Raw genomic sequence first — 25,698 nt, 5'->3', positions numbered from 1 at the left:
AGCTTACTATCAAAGGTTAGAGGGGGGCTTTCTCAGAGGGCTTTTTACAGTTTTTCTATTCCCAATTAGCCGTTTAAGTGTACTTATTGAAAGTAGTAATTCTTTCATAGGCCGCCCTTTCTTAGTATTTGACGTTCCTTATATTGCGGTATGAGGCTTCGCAGTAGGTTGCAAACATTCATCACCCATGACTGTCCCCAATTGAGCTCAGAAGCTCAATGTCTATCATGACCTCTCTTTTAGAATGTCCAAGAGCAAGCAAACTATTCCTCCAGGAGAGGGCGCCAACAGACTACTAAAGAGATCATCATTACTCAAAGAAAACCCCAAAAACCAATGCATGATAGGAATAAACAGGTAACTTTCTTTGGAGTGGAAGCGGAGAGATCGCACCAGATGCCAATTCTAGATGTTATCACACCTGTGGTCACTGCAGCAGCAGGTGAATCCACTTTGTCCAAAAGGGATCTATTCCATTCAATTGCAAATGATCTAGATAAGACAGAGAACTGCAGCACGGGGACATAGCCGAGTTGGTCAGGTTGAGTGGTGATGAGTTTGCTATTTGGATGAATAAAGAAAGTCAAAAGTGTGAAAGATAAAAAACAAAAGGAGGAAGTGTGAAAAGTGAATGGGCCAAATTGAGGTGCATATGAAGACGTATGCTTTCTTCCAATTCATTAAATCGGGCTAATATGAATCAGGTGAATTGAGTTCTGCTTTTGGAAACTGGGTTAAGAAGGGGTGCACCGTTCCTGGAGGTACTGCAATACCAGGTCAATGCGTGGAGTGGACAGAGCAAGCTCTTTTTCCATCTCCCTGTTCTAAAAATCCATTTAATATATGGTCCCCAGATAGGGGACGTATCAGATATTAAACTGATAAGAACAGATACTACACTTGATCTTAGCCAAAAGGCCGAGAAGCGATAACCAGAATTGGTTTGGGCCTCGAGTGGCACCCTGGCCTATGCCGGACACATCTTAGGGAGAGAGAGCGAGAGGGAGACAAACCCACGCCTACACAAGACATTTTGTCACCCAAGCCAACCCTTGAAAAGGCTGCTTTGCAGAGCCAAAACAAGAAGAATGGTGCGTTTTGCAGCCGCCGCCCACTGCAATGAATCTGAATAACTCCTCCTTTAGGGCGCAAGCAACTCCCCTCCCCCTTGCAGTCTTTCCAATTCACGATACAAAAAGACGGACAGGACAGGTTGCCTGACTTTCCGTCACTGCCACCCTTTGCCATCCTTACCCGTAGAAAGCCCTTTCATCATCCCCAAACCCTAATCTTTTCCCTTTCCTTCCCAGCCCCCAAACCCTGCCCTCTGTACCTTTCTCACCACCCGCTTCCCTTCTCCTGTCATCCCCCTACCACCCGGGAAAAAAAGAGATTGCCCCCTCCTTCCACTAGCCCACCCTCCCACCCAAAGAACAACTTCTTCTGCGCAGCTTGTTTTCTAGGCAGCAGCGCTATTGTGATGTCATCGGGGGGCATTGTGACAAGCCGCCAGTGTTCCGTCTCTTCATGTTGTGCACAGTTCAAACGGAAAATACATCAACAGGCAGACTACAGAAAAGCTTACTATCAAAGGTTAGAGGGGGGCTTTCTCAGAGGGCTTTTTACAGTTTTTCTATTCCCAATTAGCCGTTTAAGTGTACTTATTGAAAGTAGTAATTCTTTCATAGGCCGCCCTTTCTTAGTATTTGACGTTCCTTATATTGCGGTATGAGGCTTCGCAGTAGGTTGCAAACATTCATCACCCATGACTGTCCCCAATTGAGCTCAGAAGCTCAATGTCTATCATGACCTCTCTTTTAGAATGTCCAAGAGCAAGCAAACTATTCCTCCAGGAGAGGGCGCCAACAGACTACTAAAGAGATCATCATTACTCAAAGAAAACCCCAAAAACCAATGCATGATAGGAATAAACAGGTAACTTTCTTTGGAGTGGAAGCGGAGAGATCGCACCAGATGCCAATTCTAGATGTTATCACACCTGTGGTCACTGCAGCAGCAGGTGAATCCACTTTGTCCAAAAGGGATCTATTCCATTCAATTGCAAATGATCTAGATAAGACAGAGAACTGCAGCACGGGGACATAGCCGAGTTGGTCAGGTTGAGTGGTGATGAGTTTGCTATTTGGATGAATAAAGAAAGTCAAAAGTGTGAAAGATAAAAAACAAAAGGAGGAAGTGTGAAAAGTGAATGGGCCAAATTGAGGTGCATATGAAGACGTATGCTTTCTTCCAATTCATTAAATCGGGCTAATATGAATCAGGTGAATTGAGTTCTGCTTTTGGAAACTGGGTTAAGAAGGGGTGCACCGTTCCTGGAGGTACTGCAATACCAGGTCAATGCGTGGAGTGGACAGAGCAAGCTCTTTTTCCATCTCCCTGTTCTAAAAATCCATTTAATATATGGTCCCCAGATAGGGGACGTATCAGATATTAAACTGATAAGAACAGATACTACACTTGATCTTAGCCAAAAGGCCGAGAAGCGATAACCAGAATTGGTTTGGGCCTCGAGTGGCACCCTGGCCTATGCCGGACACATCTTAGGGAGAGAGAGCGAGAGGGAGACAAACCCACGCCTACACAAGACATTTTGTCACCCAAGCCAACCCTTGAAAAGGCTGCTTTGCAGAGCCAAAACAAGAAGAATGGTGCGTTTTGCAGCCGCCGCCCACTGCAATGAATCTGAATAACTCCTCCTTTAGGGCGCAAGCAACTCCCCTCCCCCTTGCAGTCTTTCCAATTCACGATACAAAAAGACGGACAGGACAGGTTGCCTGACTTTCCGTCACTGCCACCCTTTGCCATCCTTACCCGTAGAAAGCCCTTTCATCATCCCCAAACCCTAATCTTTTCCCTTTCCTTCCCAGCCCCCAAACCCTGCCCTCTGTACCTTTCTCACCACCCGCTTCCCTTCTCCTGTCATCCCCCTACCACCCGGGAAAAAAAGAGATTGCCCCCTCCTTCCACTAGCCCACCCTCCCACCCAAAGAACAACTTCTTCTGCGCAGCTTGTTTTCTAGGCAGCAGCGCTATTGTGATGTCATCGGGGGGCATTGTGACAAGCCGCCAGTGTTCCGTCTCTTCATGTTGTGCACAGTTCAAACGGAAAATACATCAACAGGCAGACTACAGAAAAGCTTACTATCAAAGGTTAGAGGGGGGCTTTCTCAGAGGGCTTTTTACAGTTTTTCTATTCCCAATTAGCCGTTTAAGTGTACTTATTGAAAGTAGTAATTCTTTCATAGGCCGCCCTTTCTTAGTATTTGACGTTCCTTATATTGCGGTATGAGGCTTCGCAGTAGGTTGCAAACATTCATCACCCATGACTGTCCCCAATTGAGCTCAGAAGCTCAATGTCTATCATGACCTCTCTTTTAGAATGTCCAAGAGCAAGCAAACTATTCCTCCAGGAGAGGGCGCCAACAGACTACTAAAGAGATCATCATTACTCAAAGAAAACCCCAAAAACCAATGCATGATAGGAATAAACAGGTAACTTTCTTTGGAGTGGAAGCGGAGAGATCGCACCAGATGCCAATTCTAGATGTTATCACACCTGTGGTCACTGCAGCAGCAGGTGAATCCACTTTGTCCAAAAGGGATCTATTCCATTCAATTGCAAATGATCTAGATAAGACAGAGAACTGCAGCACGGGGACATAGCCGAGTTGGTCAGGTTGAGTGGTGATGAGTTTGCTATTTGGATGAATAAAGAAAGTCAAAAGTGTGAAAGATAAAAAACAAAAGGAGGAAGTGTGAAAAGTGAATGGGCCAAATTGAGGTGCATATGAAGACGTATGCTTTCTTCCAATTCATTAAATCGGGCTAATATGAATCAGGTGAATTGAGTTCTGCTTTTGGAAACTGGGTTAAGAAGGGGTGCACCGTTCCTGGAGGTACTGCAATACCAGGTCAATGCGTGGAGTGGACAGAGCAAGCTCTTTTTCCATCTCCCTGTTCTAAAAATCCATTTAATATATGGTCCCCAGATAGGGGACGTATCAGATATTAAACTGATAAGAACAGATACTACACTTGATCTTAGCCAAAAGGCCGAGAAGCGATAACCAGAATTGGTTTGGGCCTCGAGTGGCACCCTGGCCTATGCCGGACACATCTTAGGGAGAGAGAGCGAGAGGGAGACAAACCCACGCCTACACAAGACATTTTGTCACCCAAGCCAACCCTTGAAAAGGCTGCTTTGCAGAGCCAAAACAAGAAGAATGGTGCGTTTTGCAGCCGCCGCCCACTGCAATGAATCTGAATAACTCCTCCTTTAGGGCGCAAGCAACTCCCCTCCCCCTTGCAGTCTTTCCAATTCACGATACAAAAAGACGGACAGGACAGGTTGCCTGACTTTCCGTCACTGCCACCCTTTGCCATCCTTACCCGTAGAAAGCCCTTTCATCATCCCCAAACCCTAATCTTTTCCCTTTCCTTCCCAGCCCCCAAACCCTGCCCTCTGTACCTTTCTCACCACCCGCTTCCCTTCTCCTGTCATCCCCCTACCACCCGGGAAAAAAAGAGATTGCCCCCTCCTTCCACTAGCCCACCCTCCCACCCAAAGAACAACTTCTTCTGCGCAGCTTGTTTTCTAGGCAGCAGCGCTATTGTGATGTCATCGGGGGGCATTGTGACAAGCCGCCAGTGTTCCGTCTCTTCATGTTGTGCACAGTTCAAACGGAAAATACATCAACAGGCAGACTACAGAAAAGCTTACTATCAAAGGTTAGAGGGGGGCTTTCTCAGAGGGCTTTTTACAGTTTTTCTATTCCCAATTAGCCGTTTAAGTGTACTTATTGAAAGTAGTAATTCTTTCATAGGCCGCCCTTTCTTAGTATTTGACGTTCCTTATATTGCGGTATGAGGCTTCGCAGTAGGTTGCAAACATTCATCACCCATGACTGTCCCCAATTGAGCTCAGAAGCTCAATGTCTATCATGACCTCTCTTTTAGAATGTCCAAGAGCAAGCAAACTATTCCTCCAGGAGAGGGCGCCAACAGACTACTAAAGAGATCATCATTACTCAAAGAAAACCCCAAAAACCAATGCATGATAGGAATAAACAGGTAACTTTCTTTGGAGTGGAAGCGGAGAGATCGCACCAGATGCCAATTCTAGATGTTATCACACCTGTGGTCACTGCAGCAGCAGGTGAATCCACTTTGTCCAAAAGGGATCTATTCCATTCAATTGCAAATGATCTAGATAAGACAGAGAACTGCAGCACGGGGACATAGCCGAGTTGGTCAGGTTGAGTGGTGATGAGTTTGCTATTTGGATGAATAAAGAAAGTCAAAAGTGTGAAAGATAAAAAACAAAAGGAGGAAGTGTGAAAAGTGAATGGGCCAAATTGAGGTGCATATGAAGACGTATGCTTTCTTCCAATTCATTAAATCGGGCTAATATGAATCAGGTGAATTGAGTTCTGCTTTTGGAAACTGGGTTAAGAAGGGGTGCACCGTTCCTGGAGGTACTGCAATACCAGGTCAATGCGTGGAGTGGACAGAGCAAGCTCTTTTTTCATCTCCCTGTTCTAAAAATCCATTTAATATATGGTCCCCAGATAGGGGACGTATCAGATATTAAACTGATAAGAACAGATACTACACTTGATCTTAGCCAAAAGGCCGAGAAGCGATAACCAGAATTGGTTTGGGCCTCGAGTGGCACCCTGGCCTATGCCGGACACATCTTAGGGAGAGAGAGCGAGAGGGAGACAAACCCACGCCTACACAAGACATTTTGTCACCCAAGCCAACCCTTGAAAAGGCTGCTTTGCAGAGCCAAAACAAGAAGAATGGTGCGTTTTGCAGCCGCCGCCCACTGCAATGAATCTGAATAACTCCTCCTTTAGGGCGCAAGCAACTCCCCTCCCCCTTGCAGTCTTTCCAATTCACGATACAAAAAGACGGACAGGACAGGTTGCCTGACTTTCCGTCACTGCCACCCTTTGCCATCCTTACCCGTAGAAAGCCCTTTCATCATCCCCAAACCCTAATCTTTTCCCTTTCCTTCCCAGCCCCCAAACCCTGCCCTCTGTACCTTTCTCACCACCCGCTTCCCTTCTCCTGTCATCCCCCTACCACCCGGGAAAAAAAGAGATTGCCCCCTCCTTCCACTAGCCCACCCTCCCACCCAAAGAACAACTTCTTCTGCGCAGCTTGTTTTCTAGGCAGCAGCGCTATTGTGATGTCATCGGGGGGCATTGTGACAAGCCGCCAGTGTTCCGTCTCTTCATGTTGTGCACAGTTCAAACGGAAAATACATCAACAGGCAGACTACAGAAAAGCTTACTATCAAAGGTTAGAGGGGGGCTTTCTCAGAGGGCTTTTTACAGTTTTTCTATTCCCAATTAGCCGTTTAAGTGTACTTATTGAAAGTAGTAATTCTTTCATAGGCCGCCCTTTCTTAGTATTTGACGTTCCTTATATTGCGGTATGAGGCTTCGCAGTAGGTTGCAAACATTCATCACCCATGACTGTCCCCAATTGAGCTCAGAAGCTCAATGTCTATCATGACCTCTCTTTTAGAATGTCCAAGAGCAAGCAAACTATTCCTCCAGGAGAGGGCGCCAACAGACTACTAAAGAGATCATCATTACTCAAAGAAAACCCCAAAAACCAATGCATGATAGGAATAAACAGGTAACTTTCTTTGGAGTGGAAGCGGAGAGATCGCACCAGATGCCAATTCTAGATGTTATCACACCTGTGGTCACTGCAGCAGCAGGTGAATCCACTTTGTCCAAAAGGGATCTATTCCATTCAATTGCAAATGATCTAGATAAGACAGAGAACTGCAGCACGGGGACATAGCCGAGTTGGTCAGGTTGAGTGGTGATGAGTTTGCTATTTGGATGAATAAAGAAAGTCAAAAGTGTGAAAGATAAAAAACAAAAGGAGGAAGTGTGAAAAGTGAATGGGCCAAATTGAGGTGCATATGAAGACGTATGCTTTCTTCCAATTCATTAAATCGGGCTAATATGAATCAGGTGAATTGAGTTCTGCTTTTGGAAACTGGGTTAAGAAGGGGTGCACCGTTCCTGGAGGTACTGCAATACCAGGTCAATGCGTGGAGTGGACAGAGCAAGCTCTTTTTCCATCTCCCTGTTCTAAAAATCCATTTAATATATGGTCCCCAGATAGGGGACGTATCAGATATTAAACTGATAAGAACAGATACTACACTTGATCTTAGCCAAAAGGCCGAGAAGCGATAACCAGAATTGGTTTGGGCCTCGAGTGGCACCCTGGCCTATGCCGGACACATCTTAGGGAGAGAGAGCGAGAGGGAGACAAACCCACGCCTACACAAGACATTTTGTCACCCAAGCCAACCCTTGAAAAGGCTGCTTTGCAGAGCCAAAACAAGAAGAATGGTGCGTTTTGCAGCCGCCGCCCACTGCAATGAATCTGAATAACTCCTCCTTTAGGGCGCAAGCAACTCCCCCCCCCCTTGCAGTCTTTCCAATTCACGATACAAAAAGACGGACAGGACAGGTTGCCTGACTTTCCGTCACTGCCACCCTTTGCCATCCTTACCCGTAGAAAGCCCTTTCATCATCCCCAAACCCTAATCTTTTCCCTTTCCTTCCCAGCCCCCAAACCCTGCCCTCTGTACCTTTCTCACCACCCGCTTCCCTTCTCCTGTCATCCCCCTACCACCCGGGAAAAAAAGAGATTGCCCCCTCCTTCCACTAGCCCACCCTCCCACCCAAAGAACAACTTCTTCTGCGCAGCTTGTTTTCTAGGCAGCAGCGCTATTGTGATGTCATCGGGGGGCATTGTGACAAGCCGCCAGTGTTCCGTCTCTTCATGTTGTGCACAGTTCAAACGGAAAATACATCAACAGGCAGACTACAGAAAAGCTTACTATCAAAGGTTAGAGGGGGGCTTTCTCAGAGGGCTTTTTACAGTTTTTCTATTCCCAATTAGCCGTTTAAGTGTACTTATTGAAAGTAGTAATTCTTTCATAGGCCGCCCTTTCTTAGTATTTGACGTTCCTTATATTGCGGTATGAGGCTTCGCAGTAGGTTGCAAACATTCATCACCCATGACTGTCCCCAATTGAGCTCAGAAGCTCAATGTCTATCATGACCTCTCTTTTAGAATGTCCAAGAGCAAGCAAACTATTCCTCCAGGAGAGGGCGCCAACAGACTACTAAAGAGATCATCATTACTCAAAGAAAACCCCAAAAACCAATGCATGATAGGAATAAACAGGTAACTTTCTTTGGAGTGGAAGCGGAGAGATCGCACCAGATGCCAATTCTAGATGTTATCACACCTGTGGTCACTGCAGCAGCAGGTGAATCCACTTTGTCCAAAAGGGATCTATTCCATTCAATTGCAAATGATCTAGATAAGACAGAGAACTGCAGCACGGGGACATAGCCGAGTTGGTCAGGTTGAGTGGTGATGAGTTTGCTATTTGGATGAATAAAGAAAGTCAAAAGTGTGAAAGATAAAAAACAAAAGGAGGAAGTGTGAAAAGTGAATGGGCCAAATTGAGGTGCATATGAAGACGTATGCTTTCTTCCAATTCATTAAATCGGGCTAATATGAATCAGGTGAATTGAGTTCTGCTTTTGGAAACTGGGTTAAGAAGGGGTGCACCGTTCCTGGAGGTACTGCAATACCAGGTCAATGCGTGGAGTGGACAGAGCAAGCTCTTTTTCCATCTCCCTGTTCTAAAAATCCATTTAATATATGGTCCCCAGATAGGGGACGTATCAGATATTAAACTGATAAGAACAGATACTACACTTGATCTTAGCCAAAAGGCCGAGAAGCGATAACCAGAATTGGTTTGGGCCTCGAGTGGCACCCTGGCCTATTCCGGACACATCTTAGGGAGAGAGAGCGAGAGGGAGACAAACCCACGCCTACACAAGACATTTTGTCACCCAAGCCAACCCTTGAAAAGGCTGCTTTGCAGAGCCAAAACAAGAAGAATGGTGCGTTTTGCAGCCGCCGCCCACTGCAATGAATCTGAATAACTCCTCCTTTAGGGCGCAAGCAACTCCCCTCCCCCTTGCAGTCTTTCCAATTCACGATACAAAAAGACGGACAGGACAGGTTGCCTGACTTTCCGTCACTGCCACCCTTTGCCATCCTTACCCGTAGAAAGCCCTTTCATCATCCCCAAACCCTAATCTTTTCCCTTTCCTTCCCAGCCCCCAAACCCTGCCCTCTGTACCTTTCTCACCACCCGCTTCCCTTCTCCTGTCATCCCCCTACCACCCGGGAAAAAAAGAGATTGCCCCCTCCTTCCACTAGCCCACCCTCCCACCCAAAGAACAACTTCTTCTGCGCAGCTTGTTTTCTAGGCAGCAGCGCTATTGTGATGTCATCGGGGGGCATTGTGACAAGCCGCCAGTGTTCCGTCTCTTCATGTTGTGCACAGTTCAAACGGAAAATACATCAACAGGCAGACTACAGAAAAGCTTACTATCAAAGGTTAGAGGGGGGCTTTCTCAGAGGGCTTTTTACAGTTTTTCTATTCCCAATTAGCCGTTTAAGTGTACTTATTGAAAGTAGTAATTCTTTCATAGGCCGCCCTTTCTTAGTATTTGACGTTCCTTATATTGCGGTATGAGGCTTCGCAGTAGGTTGCAAACATTCATCACCCATGACTGTCCCCAATTGAGCTCAGAAGCTCAATGTCTATCATGACCTCTCTTTTAGAATGTCCAAGAGCAAGCAAACTATTCCTCCAGGAGAGGGCGCCAACAGACTACTAAAGAGATCATCATTACTCAAAGAAAACCCCAAAAACCAATGCATGATAGGAATAAACAGGTAACTTTCTTTGGAGTGGAAGCGGAGAGATCGCACCAGATGCCAATTCTAGATGTTATCACACCTGTGGTCACTGCAGCAGCAGGTGAATCCACTTTGTCCAAAAGGGATCTATTCCATTCAATTGCAAATGATCTAGATAAGACAGAGAACTGCAGCACGGGGACATAGCCGAGTTGGTCAGGTTGAGTGGTGATGAGTTTGCTATTTGGATGAATAAAGAAAGTCAAAAGTGTGAAAGATAAAAAACAAAAGGAGGAAGTGTGAAAAGTGAATGGGCCAAATTGAGGTGCATATGAAGACGTATGCTTTCTTCCAATTCATTAAATCGGGCTAATATGAATCAGGTGAATTGAGTTCTGCTTTTGGAAACTGGGTTAAGAAGGGGTGCACCGTTCCTGGAGGTACTGCAATACCAGGTCAATGCGTGGAGTGGACAGAGCAAGCTCTTTTTCCATCTCCCTGTTCTAAAAATCCATTTAATATATGGTCCCCAGATAGGGGACGTATCAGATATTAAACTGATAAGAACAGATACTACACTTGATCTTAGCCAAAAGGCCGAGAAGCGATAACCAGAATTGGTTTGGGCCTCGAGTGGCACCCTGGCCTATGCCGGACACATCTTAGGGAGAGAGAGCGAGAGGGAGACAAACCCACGCCTACACAAGACATTTTGTCACCCAAGCCAACCCTTGAAAAGGCTGCTTTGCAGAGCCAAAACAAGAAGAATGGTGCGTTTTGCAGCCGCCGCCCACTGCAATGAATCTGAATAACTCCTCCTTTAGGGCGCAAGCAACTCCCCTCCCCCTTGCAGTCTTTCCAATTCACGATACAAAAAGACGGACAGGACAGGTTGCCTGACTTTCCGTCACTGCCACCCTTTGCCATCCTTACCCGTAGAAAGCCCTTTCATCATCCCCAAACCCTAATCTTTTCCCTTTCCTTCCCAGCCCCCAAACCCTGCCCTCTGTACCTTTCTCACCACCCGCTTCCCTTCTCCTGTCATCCCCCTACCACCCGGGAAAAAAAGAGATTGCCCCCTCCTTCCACTAGCCCACCCTCCCACCCAAAGAACAACTTCTTCTGCGCAGCTTGTTTTCTAGGCAGCAGCGCTATTGTGATGTCATCGGGGGGCATTGTGACAAGCCGCCAGTGTTCCGTCTCTTCATGTTGTGCACAGTTCAAACGGAAAATACATCAACAGGCAGACTACAGAAAAGCTTACTATCAAAGGTTAGAGGGGGGCTTTCTCAGAGGGCTTTTTACAGTTTTTCTATTCCCAATTAGCCGTTTAAGTGTACTTATTGAAAGTAGTAATTCTTTCATAGGCCGCCCTTTCTTAGTATTTGACGTTCCTTATATTGCGGTATGAGGCTTCGCAGTAGGTTGCAAACATTCATCACCCATGACTGTCCCCAATTGAGCTCAGAAGCTCAATGTCTATCATGACCTCTCTTTTAGAATGTCCAAGAGCAAGCAAACTATTCCTCCAGGAGAGGGCGCCAACAGACTACTAAAGAGATCATCATTACTCAAAGAAAACCCCAAAAACCAATGCATGATAGGAATAAACAGGTAACTTTCTTTGGAGTGGAAGCGGAGAGATCGCACCAGATGCCAATTCTAGATGTTATCACACCTGTGGTCACTGCAGCAGCAGGTGAATCCACTTTGTCCAAAAGGGATCTATTCCATTCAATTGCAAATGATCTAGATAAGACAGAGAACTGCAGCACGGGGACATAGCCGAGTTGGTCAGGTTGAGTGGTGATGAGTTTGCTATTTGGATGAATAAAGAAAGTCAAAAGTGTGAAAGATAAAAAACAAAAGGAGGAAGTGTGAAAAGTGAATGGGCCAAATTGAGGTGCATATGAAGACGTATGCTTTCTTCCAATTCATTAAATCGGGCTAATATGAATCAGGTGAATTGAGTTCTGCTTTTGGAAACTGGGTTAAGAAGGGGTGCACCGTTCCTGGAGGTACTGCAATACCAGGTCAATGCGTGGAGTGGACAGAGCAAGCTCTTTTTCCATCTCCCTGTTCTAAAAATCCATTTAATATATGGTCCCCAGATAGGGGACGTATCAGATATTAAACTGATAAGAACAGATACTACACTTGATCTTAGCCAAAAGGCCGAGAAGCGATAACCAGAATTGGTTTGGGCCTCGAGTGGCACCCTGGCCTATGCCGGACACATCTTAGGGAGAGAGAGCGAGAGGGAGACAAACCCACGCCTACACAAGACATTTTGTCACCCAAGCCAACCCTTGAAAAGGCTGCTTTGCAGAGCCAAAACAAGAAGAATGGTGCGTTTTGCAGCCGCCGCCCACTGCAATGAATCTGAATAACTCCTCCTTTAGGGCGCAAGCAACTCCCCTCCCCCTTGCAGTCTTTCCAATTCACGATACAAAAAGACGGACAGGACAGGTTGCCTGACTTTCCGTCACTGCCACCCTTTGCCATCCTTACCCGTAGAAAGCCCTTTCATCATCCCCAAACCCTAATCTTTTCCCTTTCCTTCCCAGCCCCCAAACCCTGCCCTCTGTACCTTTCTCACCACCCGCTTCCCTTCTCCTGTCATCCCCCTACCACCCGGGAAAAAAAGAGATTGCCCCCTCCTTCCACTAGCCCACCCTCCCACCCAAAGAACAACTTCTTCTGCGCAGCTTGTTTTCTAGGCAGCAGCGCTATTGTGATGTCATCGGGGGGCATTGTGACAAGCCGCCAGTGTTCCGTCTCTTCATGTTGTGCACAGTTCAAACGGAAAATACATCAACAGGCAGACTACAGAAAAGCTTACTATCAAAGGTTAGAGGGGGGCTTTCTCAGAGGGCTTTTTACAGTTTTTCTATTCCCAATTAGCCGTTTAAGTGTACTTATTGAAAGTAGTAATTCTTTCATAGGCCGCCCTTTCTTAGTATTTGACGTTCCTTATATTGCGGTATGAGGCTTCGCAGTAGGTTGCAAACATTCATCACCCATGACTGTCCCCAATTGAGCTCAGAAGCTCAATGTCTATCATGACCTCTCTTTTAGAATGTCCAAGAGCAAGCAAACTATTCCTCCAGGAGAGGGCGCCAACAGACTACTAAAGAGATCATCATTACTCAAAGAAAACCCCAAAAACCAATGCATGATAGGAATAAACAGGTAACTTTCTTTGGAGTGGAAGCGGAGAGATCGCACCAGATGCCAATTCTAGATGTTATCACACCTGTGGTCACTGCAGCAGCAGGTGAATCCACTTTGTCCAAAAGGGATCTATTCCATTCAATTGCAAATGATCTAGATAAGACAGAGAACTGCAGCACGGGGACATAGCCGAGTTGGTCAGGTTGAGTGGTGATGAGTTTGCTATTTGGATGAATAAAGAAAGTCAAAAGTGTGAAAGATAAAAAACAAAAGGAGGAAGTGTGAAAAGTGAATGGGCCAAATTGAGGTGCATATGAAGACGTATGCTTTCTTCCAATTCATTAAATCGGGCTAATATGAATCAGGTGAATTGAGTTCTGCTTTTGGAAACTGGGTTAAGAAGGGGTGCACCGTTCCTGGAGGTACTGCAATACCAGGTCAATGCGTGGAGTGGACAGAGCAAGCTCTTTTTCCATCTCCCTGTTCTAAAAATCCATTTAATATATGGTCCCCAGATAGGGGACGTATCAGATATTAAACTGATAAGAACAGATACTACACTTGATCTTAGCCAAAAGGCCGAGAAGCGATAACCAGAATTGGTTTGGGCCTCGAGTGGCACCCTGGCCTATGCCGGACACATCTTAGGGAGAGAGAGCGAGAGGGAGACAAACCCACGCCTACACAAGACATTTTGTCACCCAAGCCAACCCTTGAAAAGGCTGCTTTGCAGAGCCAAAACAAGAAGAATGGTGCGTTTTGCAGCCGCCGCCCACTGCAATGAATCTGAATAACTCCTCCTTTAGGGCGCAAGCAACTCCCCTCCCCCTTGCAGTCTTTCCAATTCACGATACAAAAAGACGGACAGGACAGGTTGCCTGACTTTCCGTCACTGCCACCCTTTGCCATCCTTACCCGTAGAAAGCCCTTTCATCATCCCCAAACCCTAATCTTTTCCCTTTCCTTCCCAGCCCCCAAACCCTGCCCTCTGTACCTTTCTCACCACCCGCTTCCCTTCTCCTGTCATCCCCCTACCACCCGGGAAAAAAAGAGATTGCCCCCTCCTTCCACTAGCCCACCCTCCCACCCAAAGAACAACTTCTTCTGCGCAGCTTGTTTTCTAGGCAGCAGCGCTATTGTGATGTCATCGGGGGGCATTGTGACAAGCCGCCAGTGTTCCGTCTCTTCATGTTGTGCACAGTTCAAACGGAAAATACATCAACAGGCAGACTACAGAAAAGCTTACTATCAAAGGTTAGAGGGGGGCTTTCTCAGAGGGCTTTTTACAGTTTTTCTATTCCCAATTAGCCGTTTAAGTGTACTTATTGAAAGTAGTAATTCTTTCATAGGCCGCCCTTTCTTAGTATTTGACGTTCCTTATATTGCGGTATGAGGCTTCGCAGTAGGTTGCAAACATTCATCACCCATGACTGTCCCCAATTGAGCTCAGAAGCTCAATGTCTATCATGACCTCTCTTTTAGAATGTCCAAGAGCAAGCAAACTATTCCTCCAGGAGAGGGCGCCAACAGACTACTAAAGAGATCATCATTACTCAAAGAAAACCCCAAAAACCAATGCATGATAGGAATAAACAGGTAACTTTCTTTGGAGTGGAAGCGGAGAGATCGCACCAGATGCCAATTCTAGATGTTATCACACCTGTGGTCACTGCAGCAGCAGGTGAATCCACTTTGTCCAAAAGGGATCTATTCCATTCAATTGCAAATGATCTAGATAAGACAGAGAACTGCAGCACGGGGACATAGCCGAGTTGGTCAGGTTGAGTGGTGATGAGTTTGCTATTTGGATGAATAAAGAAAGTCAAAAGTGTGAAAGATAAAAAACAAAAGGAGGAAGTGTGAAAAGTGAATGGGCCAAATTGAGGTGCATATGAAGACGTATGCTTTCTTCCAATTCATTAAATCGGGCTAATATGAATCAGGTGAATTGAGTTCTGCTTTTGGAAACTGGGTTAAGAAGGGGTGCACCGTTCCTGGAGGTACTGCAATACCAGGTCAATGCGTGGAGTGGACAGAGCAAGCTCTTTTTCCATCTCCCTGTTCTAAAAATCCATTTAATATATGGTCCCCAGATAGGGGACGTATCAGATATTAAACTGATAAGAACAGATACTACACTTGATCTTAGCCAAAAGGCCGAGAAGCGATAACCAGAATTGGTTTGGGCCTCGAGTGGCACCCTGGCCTATGCCGGACACATCTTAGGGAGAGAGAGCGAGAGGGAGACAAACCCACGCCTACACAAGACATTTTGTCACCCAAGCCAACCCTTGAAAAGGCTGCTTTGCAGAGCCAAAACAAGAAGAATGGTGCGTTTTGCAGCCGCCGCCCACTGCAATGAATCTGAATAACTCCTCCTTTAGGGCGCAAGCAACTCCCCTCCCCCTTGCAGTCTTTCCAATTCACGATACAAAAAGACGGACAGGACAGGTTGCCTGACTTTCCGTCACTGCCACCCTTTGCCATCCTTACCCGTAGAAAGCCCTTTCATCATCCCCAAACCCTAATCTTTTCCCTTTCCTTCCCAGCCCCCAAACCCTGCCCTCTGTACCTTTCTCACCACCCGCTTCCCTTCTCCTGTCATCCCCCTACCACCCGGGAAAAAAAGAGATTGCCCCCTCCTTCCACTAGCCCACCCTCCCACCCAAAGAACAACTTCTTCTGCGCAGCTTGTTTTCTAGGCAGCAGCGCTATTGTGATGTCATCGGGGGGCATTGTGACAAGCCGCCAGTGTTCCGTCTCTTCATGTTGTGCACAGTTCAAACGGAAAATACATCAACAGGCAGACTACAGAAAAGCTTACTATCAAAGGTTAGAGGGGGGCTTTCTCAGAGGGCTTTTTACAGTTTTTCTATTCCCAATTAGCCGTTTAAGTGTACTTATTGAAAGTAGTAATTCTTTCATAGGCCGCCCTTTCTTAGTATTTGACGTTCCTTATATTGCGGTATGAGGCTTCGCAGTAGGTTGCAAACATTCATCACCCATGACTGTCCCCAATTGAGCTCAGAAGCTCAATGTCTATCATGACCTCTCTTTTAGAATGTCCAAGAGCAAGCAAACTATTCCTCCAGGAGAGGGCGCCAACAGACTACTAAAGAGATCATCATTACTCAAAGAAAACCCCAAAAACCAATGCATGATAGGAATAAACAGGTAACTTTCTTTGGAGTGGAAGCGGAGAGATCGCACCAGATGCCAATTCTAGATGTTATCACACCTGTGGTCACTGCAGCAGCAGGTGAATCCACTTTGTCCAAAAGGGATCTATTCCATTCAATTGCAAATGATCTAGATAAGACAGAGAACTGCAGCACGGGGACATAGCCGAGTTGGTCAGGTTGAGTGGTGATGAGTTTGCTATTTGGATGAATAAAGAAAGTCAAAAGTGTGAAAGATAAAAAACAAAAGGAGGAAGTGTGAAAAGTGAATGGGCCAAATTGAGGTGCATATGAAGACGTATGCTTTCTTCCAATTCATTAAATCGGGCTAATATGAATCAGGTGAATTGAGTTCTGCTTTTGGAAACTGGGTTAAGAAGGGGTGCACCGTTCCTGGAGGTACTGCAATACCAGGTCAATGCGTGGAGTGGACAGAGCAAGCTCTTTTTCCATCTCCCTGTTCTAAAAATCCATTTAATATATGGTCCCCAGATAGGGGACGTATCAGATATTAAACTGATAAGAACAGATACTACACTTGATCTTAGCCAAAAGGCCGAGAAGCGATAACCAGAATTGGTTTGGGCCTCGAGTGGCACCCTGGCCTATGCCGGACACATCTTAGGGAGAGAGAGCGAGAGGGAGACAAACCCACGCCTACACAAGACATTTTGTCACCCAAGCCAACCCTTGAAAAGGCTGCTTTGCAGAGCCAAAACAAGAAGAATGGTGCGTTTTGCAGCCGCCGCCCACTGCAATGAATCTGAATAACTCCTCCTTTAGGGCGCAAGCAACTCCCCTCCCCCTTGCAGTCTTTCCAATTCACGATACAAAAAGACGGACAGGACAGGTTGCCTGACTTTCCGTCACTGCCACCCTTTGCCATCCTTACCCGTAGAAAGCCCTTTCATCATCCCCAAACCCTAATCTTTTCCCTTTCCTTCCCAGCCCCCAAACCCTGCCCTCTGTACCTTTCTCACCACCCGCTTCCCTTCTCCTGTCATTCCCCTACCACCCGGGAAAAAAAGAGATTGCCCCCTCCTTCCACTAGCCCACCCTCCCACCCAAAGAACAACTTCTTCTGCGCAGCTTGTTTTCTAGGCAGCAGCGCTATTGTGATGTCATCGGGGGGCATTGTGACAAGCCGCCAGTGTTCCGTCTCTTCATGTTGTGCACAGTTCAAACGGAAAATACATCAACAGGCAGACTACAGAAAAGCTTACTATCAAAGGTTAGAGGGGGGCTTTCTCAGAGGGCTTTTTACAGTTTTTCTATTCCCAATTAGCCGTTTAAGTGTACTTATTGAAAGTAGTAATTCTTTCATAGGCCGCCCTTTCTTAGTATTTGACGTTCCTTATATTGCGGTATGAGGCTTCGCAGTAGGTTGCAAACATTCATCACCCATGACTGTCCCCAATTGAGCTCAGAAGCTCAATGTCTATCATGACCTCTCTTTTAGAATGTCCAAGAGCAAGCAAACTATTCCTCCAGGAGAGGGCGCCAACAGACTACTAAAGAGATCATCATTACTCAAAGAAAACCCCAAAAACCAATGCATGATAGGAATAAACAGGTAACTTTCTTTGGAGTGGAAGCGGAGAGATCGCACCAGATGCCAATTCTAGATGTTATCACACCTGTGGTCACTGCAGCAGCAGGTGAATCCACTTTGTCCAAAAGGGATCTATTCCATTCAATTGCAAATGATCTAGATAAGACAGAGAACTGCAGCACGGGGACATAGCCGAGTTGGTCAGGTTGAGTGGTGATGAGTTTGCTATTTGGATGAATAAAGAAAGTCAAAAGTGTGAAAGATAAAAAACAAAAGGAGGAAGTGTGAAAAGTGAATGGGCCAAATTGAGGTGCATATGAAGACGTATGCTTTCTTCCAATTCATTAAATCGGGCTAATATGAATCAGGTGAATTGAGTTCTGCTTTTGGAAACTGGGTTAAGAAGGGGTGCACCGTTCCTGGAGGTACTGCAATACCAGGTCAATGCGTGGAGTGGACAGAGCAAGCTCTTTTTCCATCTCCCTGTTCTAAAAATCCATTTAATATATGGTCCCCAGATAGGGGACGTATCAGATATTAAACTGATAAGAACAGATACTACACTTGATCTTAGCCAAAAGGCCGAGAAGCGATAACCAGAATTGGTTTGGGCCTCGAGTGGCACCCTGGCCTATGCCGGACACATCTTAGGGAGAGAGAGCGAGAGGGAGACAAACCCACGCCTACACAAGACATTTTGTCACCCAAGCCAACCCTTGAAAAGGCTGCTTTGCAGAGCCAAAACAAGAAGAATGGTGCGTTTTGCAGCCGCCGCCCACTGCAATGAATCTGAATAACTCCTCCTTTAGGGCGCAAGCAACTCCCCTCCCCCTTGCAGTCTTTCCAATTCACGATACAAAAAGACGGACAGGACAGGTTGCCTGACTTTCCGTCACTGCCACCCTTTGCCATCCTTACCCGTAGAAAGCCCTTTCATCATCCCCAAACCCTAATCTTTTCCCTTTCCTTCCCAGCCCCCAAACCCTGCCCTCTGTACCTTTCTCACCACCCGCTTCCCTTCTCCTGTCATCCCCCTACCACCCGGGAAAAAAAGAGATTGCCCCCTCCTTCCACTAGCCCACCCTCCCACCCAAAGAACAACTTCTTCTGCGCAGCTTGTTTTCTAGGCAGCAGCGCTATTGTGATGTCATCGGGGGGCATTGTGACAAGCCGCCAGTGTTCCGTCTCTTCATGTTGTGCACAGTTCAAACGGAAAATACATCAACAGGCAGACTACAGAAAAGCTTACTATCAAAGGTTAGAGGGGGGCTTTCTCAGAGGGCTTTTTACAGTTTTTCTATTCCCAATTAGCCGTTTAAGTGTACTTATTGAAAGTAGTAATTCTTTCATAGGCCGCCCTTTCTTAGTATTTGACGTTCCTTATATTGCGGTATGAGGCTTCGCAGTAGGTTGCAAACATTCATCACCCATGACTGTCCCCAATTGAGCTCAGAAGCTCAATGTCTATCATGACCTCTCTTTTAGAATGTCCAAGAGCAAGCAAACTATTCCTCCAGGAGAGGGCGCCAACAGACTACTAAAGAGATCATCATTACTCAAAGAAAACCCCAAAAACCAATGCATGATAGGAATAAACAGGTAACTTTCTTTGGAGTGGAAGCGGAGAGATCGCACCAGATGCCAATTCTAGATGTTATCACACCTGTGGTCACTGCAGCAGCAGGTGAATCCACTTTGTCCAAAAGGGATCTATTCCATTCAATTGCAAATGATCTAGATAAGACAGAGAACTGCAGCACGGGGACATAGCCGAGTTGGTCAGGTTGAGTGGTGATGAGTTTGCTATTTGGATGAATAAAGAAAGTCAAAAGTGTGAAAGATAAAAAACAAAAGGAGGAAGTGTGAAAAGTGAATGGGCCAAATTGAGGTGCATATGAAGACGTATGCTTTCTTCCAATTCATTAAATCGGGCTAATATGAATCAGGTGAATTGAGTTCTGCTTTTGGAAACTGGGTTAAGAAGGGGTGCACCGTTCCTGGAGGTACTGCAATACCAGGTCAATGCGTGGAGTGGACAGAGCAAGCTCTTTTTCCATCTCCCTGTTCTAAAAATCCATTTAATATATGGTCCCCAGATAGGGGACGTATCAGATATTAAACTGATAAGAACAGATACTACACTTGATCTTAGCCAAAAGGCCGAGAAGCGATAACCAGAATTGGTTTGGGCCTCGAGTGGCACCCTGGCCTATGCCGGACACATCTTAGGGAGAGAGAGCGAGAGGGAGACAAACCCACGCCTACACAAGACATTTTGTCACCCAAGCCAACCCTTGAAAAGGCTGCTTTGCAGAGCCAAAACAAGAAGAATGGTGCGTTTTGCAGCCGCCGCCCACTGCAATGAATCTGAATAACTCCTCCTTTAGGGCGCAAGCAACTCCCCTCCCCCTTGCAGTCTTTCCAATTCACGATACAAAAAGACGGACAGGACAGGTTGCCTGACTTTCCGTCACTGCCACCCTTTGCCATCCTTACCCGTAGAAAGCCCTTTCATCATCCCCAAACCCTAATCTTTTCCCTTTCCTTCCCAGCCCCCAAGACCCTGCCCTCTGTACCTTTCTCACCACCCGCTTCCCTTCTCCTGTCATCCCCCTACCACCCGGGAAAAAAAGAGATTGCCCCCTCCTTCCACTAGCCCACCCTCCCACCCAAAGAACAACTTCTTCTGCGCAGCTTGTTTTCTAGGCAGCAGCGCTATTGTGATGTCATCGGGGGGCATTGTGACAAGCCGCCAGTGTTCCGTCTCTTCATGTTGTGCACAGTTCAAACGGAAAATACATCAACAGGCAGACTACAGAAAAGCTTACTATCAAAGGTTAGAGGGGGGCTTTCTCAGAGGGCTTTTTACAGTTTTTCTATTCCCAATTAGCCGTTTAAGTGTACTTATTGAAAGTAGTAATTCTTTCATAGGCCGCCCTTTCTTAGTATTTGACGTTCCTTATATTGCGGTATGAGGCTTCGCAGTAGGTTGCAAACATTCATCACCCATGACTGTCCCCAATTGAGCTCAGAAGCTCAATGTCTATCATGACCTCTCTTTTAGAATGTCCAAGAGCAAGCAAACTATTCCTCCAGGAGAGGGCGCCAACAGACTACTAAAGAGATCATCATTACTCAAAGAAAACCCCAAAAACCAATGCATGATAGGAATAAACAGGTAACTTTCTTTGGAGTGGAAGCGGAGAGATCGCACCAGATGCCAATTCTAGATGTTATCACACCTGTGGTCACTGCAGCAGCAGGTGAATCCACTTTGTCCAAAAGGGATCTATTCCATTCAATTGCAAATGATCTAGATAAGACAGAGAACTGCAGCACGGGGACATAGCCGAGTTGGTCAGGTTGAGTGGTGATGAGTTTGCTATTTGGATGAATAAAGAAAGTCAAAAGTGTGAAAGATAAAAAACAAAAGGAGGAAGTGTGAAAAGTGAATGGGCCAAATTGAGGTGCATATGAAGACGTATGCTTTCTTCCAATTCATTAAATCGGGCTAATATGAATCAGGTGAATTGAGTTCTGCTTTTGGAAACTGGGTTAAGAAGGGTGCACCGTTCCTGGAGGTACTGCAATACCAGGTCAATGCGTGGAGTGGACAGAGCAAGCTCTTTTTCCATCTCCCTGTTCTAAAAATCCATTTAATATATGGTCCCCAGATAGGGGACGTATCAGATATTAAACTGATAAGAACAGATACTACACTTGATCTTAGCCAAAAGGCCGAGAAGCGATAACCAGAATTGGTTTGGGCCTCGAGTGGCACCCTGGCCTATGCCGGACACATCTTAGGGAGAGAGAGCGAGAGGGAGACAAACCCACGCCTACACAAGACATTTTGTCACCCAAGCCAACCCTTGAAAAGGCTGCTTTGCAGAGCCAAAACAAGAAAGAATGGTGCGTTTTGCAGCCGCCGCCCACTGCAATGAATCTGAATAACTCCTCCTTTAGGGCGCAAGCAACTCCCCTCCCCCTTGCAGTCTTTCCAATTCACGATACAAAAAGACGGACAGGACAGGTTGCCTGACTTTCCGTCACTGCCACCCTTTGCCATCCTTACCCGTAGAAAGCCCTTTCATCATCCCCAAACCCTAATCTTTTCCCTTTCCTTCCCAGCCCCCAAACCCTGCCCTCTGTACCTTTCTCACCACCCGCTTCCCTTCTCCTGTCATCCCCCTACCACCCGGGAAAAAAAGAGATTGCCCCCTCCTTCCACTAGCCCACCCTCCCACCCAAAGAACAACTTCTTCTGCGCAGCTTGTTTTCTAGGCAGCAGCGCTATTGTGATGTCATCGGGGGGCATTGTGACAAGCCGCCAGTGTTCCGTCTCTTCATGTTGTGCACAGTTCAAACGGAAAATACATCAACAGGCAGACTACAGAAAAGCTTACTATCAAAGGTTAGAGGGGGGCTTTCTCAGAGGGCTTTTTACAGTTTTTCTATTCCCAATTAGCCGTTTAAGTGTACTTATTGAAAGTAGTAATTCTTTCATAGGCCGCCCTTTCTTAGTATTTGACGTTCCTTATATTGCGGTATGAGGCTTCGCAGTAGGTTGCAAACATTCATCACCCATGACTGTCCCCAATTGAGCTCAGAAGCTCAATGTCTATCATGACCTCTCTTTTAGAATGTCCAAGAGCAAGCAAACTATTCCTCCAGGAGAGGGCGCCAACAGACTACTAAAGAGATCATCATTACTCAAAGAAAACCCCAAAAACCAATGCATGATAGGAATAAACAGGTAACTTTCTTTGGAGTGGAAGCGGAGAGATCGCACCAGATGCCAATTCTAGATGTTATCACACCTGTGGTCACTGCAGCAGCAGGTGAATCCACTTTGTCCAAAAGGGATCTATTCCATTCAATTGCAAATGATCTAGATAAGACAGAGAACTGCAGCACGGGGACATAGCCGAGTTGGTCAGGTTGAGTGGTGATGAGTTTGCTATTTGGATGAATAAAGAAAGTCAAAAGTGTGAAAGATAAAAAACAAAAGGAGGAAGTGTGAAAAGTGAATGGGCCAAATTGAGGTGCATATGAAGACGTATGCTTTCTTCCAATTCATTAAATCGGGCTAATATGAATCAGGTGAATTGAGTTCTGCTTTTGGAAACTGGGTTAAGAAGGGGTGCACCGTTCCTGGAGGTACTGCAATACCAGGTCAATGCGTGGAGTGGACAGAGCAAGCTCTTTTTCCATCTCCCTGTTCTAAAAATCCATTTAATATATGGTCCCCAGATAGGGGACGTATCAGATATTAAACTGATAAGAACAGATACTACACTTGATCTTAGCCAAAAGGCCGAGAAGCGATAACCAGAATTGGTTTGGGCCTCGAGTGGCACCCTGGCCTATGCCGGACACATCTTAGGGAGAGAGAGCGAGAGGGAGACAAACCCACGCCTACACAAGACATTTTGTCACCCAAGCCAACCCTTGAAAAGGCTGCTTTGCAGAGCCAAAACAAGAAGAATGGTGCGTTTTGCAGCCGCCGCCCACTGCAATGAATCTGAATAACTCCTCCTTTAGGGCGCAAGCAACTCCCCTCCCCCTTGCAGTCTTTCCAATTCACGATACAAAAAGACGGACAGGACAGGTTGCCTGACTTTCCGTCACTGCCACCCTTTGCCATCCTTACCCGTAGAAAGCCCTTTCATCATCCCCAAACCCTAATCTTTTCCCTTTCCTTCCCAGCCCCCAAACCCTGCCCTCTGTACCTTTCTCACCACCCGCTTCCCTTCTCCTGTCATCCCCCTACCACCCGGGAAAAAAAGAGATTGCCCCCTCCTTCCACTAGCCCACCCTCCCACCCAAAGAACAACTTCTTCTGCGCAGCTTGTTTTCTAGGCAGCAGCGCTATTGTGATGTCATCGGGGGGCATTGTGACAAGCCGCCAGTGTTCCGTCTCTTCATGTTGTGCACAGTTCAAACGGAAAATACATCAACAGGCAGACTACAGAAAAGCTTACTATCAAAGGTTAGAGGGGGGCTTTCTCAGAGGGCTTTTTACAGTTTTTCTATTCCCAATTAGCCGTTTAAGTGTACTTATTGAAAGTAGTAATTCTTTCATAGGCCGCCCTTTCTTAGTATTTGACGTTCCTTATATTGCGGTATGAGGCTTCGCAGTAGGTTGCAAACATTCATCACCCATGACTGTCCCCAATTGAGCTCAGAAGCTCAATGTCTATCATGACCTCTCTTTTAGAATGTCCAAGAGCAAGCAAACTATTCCTCCAGGAGAGGGCGCCAACAGACTACTAAAGAGATCATCATTACTCAAAGAAAACCCCAAAAACCAATGCATGATAGGAATAAACAGGTAACTTTCTTTGGAGTGGAAGCGGAGAGATCGCACCAGATGCCAATTCTAGATCTTATCACACCTGTGGTCACTGCAGCAGCAGGTGAATCCACTTTGTCCAAAAGGGATCTATTCCATTCAATTGCAAATGATCTAGATAAGACAGAGAACTGCAGCACGGGGACATAGCCGAGTTGGTCAGGTTGAGTGGTGATGAGTTTGCTATTTGGATGAATAAAGAAAGTCAAAAGTGTGAAAGATAAAAAACAAAAGGAGGAAGTGTGAAAAGTGAATGGGCCAAATTGAGGTGCATATGAAGACGTATGCTTTCTTCCAATTCATTAAATCGGGCTAATATGAATCAGGTGAATTGAGTTCTGCTTTTGGAAACTGGGTTAAGAAGGGGTGCACCGTTCCTGGAGGTACTGCAATACCAGGTCAATGCGTGGAGTGGACAGAGCAAGCTCTTTTTCCATCTCCCTGTTCTAAAAATCCATTTAATATATGGTCCCCAGATAGGGGACGTATCAGATATTAAACTGATAAGAACAGATACTACACTTGATCTTAGCCAAAAGGCCGAGAAGCGATAACCAGAATTGGTTTGGGCCTCGAGTGGCACCCTGGCCTATGCCGGACACATCTTAGGGAGAGAGAGCGAGAGGGAGACAAACCCACGCCTACACAAGACATTTTGTCACCCAAGCCAACCCTTGAAAAGGCTGCTTTGCAGAGCCAAAACAAGAAGAATGGTGCGTTTTGCAGCCGCCGCCCACTGCAATGAATCTGAATAACTCCTCCTTTAGGGCGCAAGCAACTCCCCTCCCCCTTGCAGTCTTTCCAATTCACGATACAAAAAGACGGACAGGACAGGTTGCCTGACTTTCCGTCACTGCCACCCTTTGCCATCCTTACCCGTAGAAAGCCCTTTCATCATCCCCAAACCCTAATCTTTTCCCTTTCCTTCCCAGCCCCCAAACCCTGCCCTCTGTACCTTTCTCACCACCCGCTTCCCTTCTCCTGTCATCCCCCTACCACCCGGGAAAAAAAGAGATTGCCCCCTCCTTCCACTAGCCCACCCTCCCACCCAAAGAACAACTTCTTCTGCGCAGCTTGTTTTCTAGGCAGCAGCGCTATTGTGATGTCATCGGGGGGCATTGTGACAAGCCGCCAGTGTTCCGTCTCTTCATGTTGTGCACAGTTCAAACGGAAAATACATCAACAGGCAGACTACAGAAAAGCTTACTATCAAAGGTTAGAGGGGGGCTTTCTCAGAGGGCTTTTTACAGTTTTTCTATTCCCAATTAGCCGTTTAAGTGTACTTATTGAAAGTAGTAATTCTTTCATAGGCCGCCCTTTCTTAGTATTTGACGTTCCTTATATTGCGGTATGAGGCTTCGCAGTAGGTTGCAAACATTCATCACCCATGACTGTCCCCAATTGAGCTCAGAAGCTCAATGTCTATCATGACCTCTCTTTTAGAATGTCCAAGAGCAAGCAAACTATTCCTCCAGGAGAGGGCGCCAACAGACTACTAAAGAGATCATCATTACTCAAAGAAAACCCCAAAAACCAATGCATGATAGGAATAAACAGGTAACTTTCTTTGGAGTGGAAGCGGAGAGATCGCACCAGATGCCAATTCTAGATGTTATCACACCTGTGGTCACTGCAGCAGCAGGTGAATC

At 46.3% G+C, this 25,698-nt stretch overlaps 16 non-coding genes across 16 annotated transcripts; all 16 read right to left on the bottom strand.

Annotated features, from left to right (window-relative positions):
• Positions 1–739: 739 nt before the first annotated feature.
• LOC142278752 (U2 spliceosomal RNA) lies at positions 740–930 on the bottom strand. Its single transcript, XR_012741546.1, has one exon. It is a non-coding gene; the product is annotated as a U2 spliceosomal RNA (small nuclear RNA).
• Positions 931–2,317: 1,387 nt separating this feature from the next.
• Positions 2,318–2,508, bottom strand: LOC142278751 (U2 spliceosomal RNA). The gene has a single exon (XR_012741545.1). It is a non-coding gene; the product is annotated as a U2 spliceosomal RNA (small nuclear RNA).
• Positions 2,509–3,895: 1,387 nt separating this feature from the next.
• Positions 3,896–4,086, bottom strand: LOC142278750 (U2 spliceosomal RNA). The gene has a single exon (XR_012741544.1). It is a non-coding gene; the product is annotated as a U2 spliceosomal RNA (small nuclear RNA).
• A 1,387-nt stretch (positions 4,087–5,473) lies between these two features.
• On the bottom strand, positions 5,474–5,664 carry LOC142278749 (U2 spliceosomal RNA). The gene has a single exon (XR_012741543.1). It is a non-coding gene; the product is annotated as a U2 spliceosomal RNA (small nuclear RNA).
• Positions 5,665–7,051: 1,387 nt separating this feature from the next.
• On the bottom strand, positions 7,052–7,242 carry LOC142278936 (U2 spliceosomal RNA). Its single transcript, XR_012741702.1, has one exon. It is a non-coding gene; the product is annotated as a U2 spliceosomal RNA (small nuclear RNA).
• A 1,387-nt stretch (positions 7,243–8,629) lies between these two features.
• Positions 8,630–8,820, bottom strand: LOC142278934 (U2 spliceosomal RNA). Its single transcript, XR_012741701.1, has one exon. It is a non-coding gene; the product is annotated as a U2 spliceosomal RNA (small nuclear RNA).
• Positions 8,821–10,207: 1,387 nt separating this feature from the next.
• Positions 10,208–10,398, bottom strand: LOC142278933 (U2 spliceosomal RNA). The gene has a single exon (XR_012741700.1). It is a non-coding gene; the product is annotated as a U2 spliceosomal RNA (small nuclear RNA).
• A 1,387-nt stretch (positions 10,399–11,785) lies between these two features.
• On the bottom strand, positions 11,786–11,976 carry LOC142278932 (U2 spliceosomal RNA). The gene has a single exon (XR_012741699.1). It is a non-coding gene; the product is annotated as a U2 spliceosomal RNA (small nuclear RNA).
• Positions 11,977–13,363: 1,387 nt separating this feature from the next.
• Positions 13,364–13,554, bottom strand: LOC142278931 (U2 spliceosomal RNA). The gene has a single exon (XR_012741698.1). It is a non-coding gene; the product is annotated as a U2 spliceosomal RNA (small nuclear RNA).
• A 1,387-nt stretch (positions 13,555–14,941) lies between these two features.
• LOC142278929 (U2 spliceosomal RNA) lies at positions 14,942–15,132 on the bottom strand. The gene has a single exon (XR_012741696.1). It is a non-coding gene; the product is annotated as a U2 spliceosomal RNA (small nuclear RNA).
• Positions 15,133–16,519: 1,387 nt separating this feature from the next.
• Positions 16,520–16,710, bottom strand: LOC142278928 (U2 spliceosomal RNA). The gene has a single exon (XR_012741695.1). It is a non-coding gene; the product is annotated as a U2 spliceosomal RNA (small nuclear RNA).
• A 1,387-nt stretch (positions 16,711–18,097) lies between these two features.
• Positions 18,098–18,288, bottom strand: LOC142278927 (U2 spliceosomal RNA). The gene has a single exon (XR_012741694.1). It is a non-coding gene; the product is annotated as a U2 spliceosomal RNA (small nuclear RNA).
• Positions 18,289–19,675: 1,387 nt separating this feature from the next.
• LOC142278926 (U2 spliceosomal RNA) lies at positions 19,676–19,866 on the bottom strand. The gene has a single exon (XR_012741693.1). It is a non-coding gene; the product is annotated as a U2 spliceosomal RNA (small nuclear RNA).
• A 1,387-nt stretch (positions 19,867–21,253) lies between these two features.
• LOC142278855 (U2 spliceosomal RNA) lies at positions 21,254–21,444 on the bottom strand. The gene has a single exon (XR_012741640.1). It is a non-coding gene; the product is annotated as a U2 spliceosomal RNA (small nuclear RNA).
• A 1,388-nt stretch (positions 21,445–22,832) lies between these two features.
• Positions 22,833–23,023, bottom strand: LOC142278925 (U2 spliceosomal RNA). The gene has a single exon (XR_012741692.1). It is a non-coding gene; the product is annotated as a U2 spliceosomal RNA (small nuclear RNA).
• A 1,387-nt stretch (positions 23,024–24,410) lies between these two features.
• Positions 24,411–24,601, bottom strand: LOC142278923 (U2 spliceosomal RNA). The gene has a single exon (XR_012741691.1). It is a non-coding gene; the product is annotated as a U2 spliceosomal RNA (small nuclear RNA).
• Between the last annotated feature and the right edge of the window lie 1,097 nt (positions 24,602–25,698).

Source organism: Anomaloglossus baeobatrachus, unplaced genomic scaffold (genome assembly GCF_048569485.1).
Source record: "Anomaloglossus baeobatrachus isolate aAnoBae1 unplaced genomic scaffold, aAnoBae1.hap1 Scaffold_420, whole genome shotgun sequence".
Taxonomy (NCBI): domain Eukaryota; kingdom Metazoa; phylum Chordata; class Amphibia; order Anura; family Aromobatidae; genus Anomaloglossus; species Anomaloglossus baeobatrachus.
This window is presented reverse-complemented; position numbering and strand designations above follow the sequence as displayed.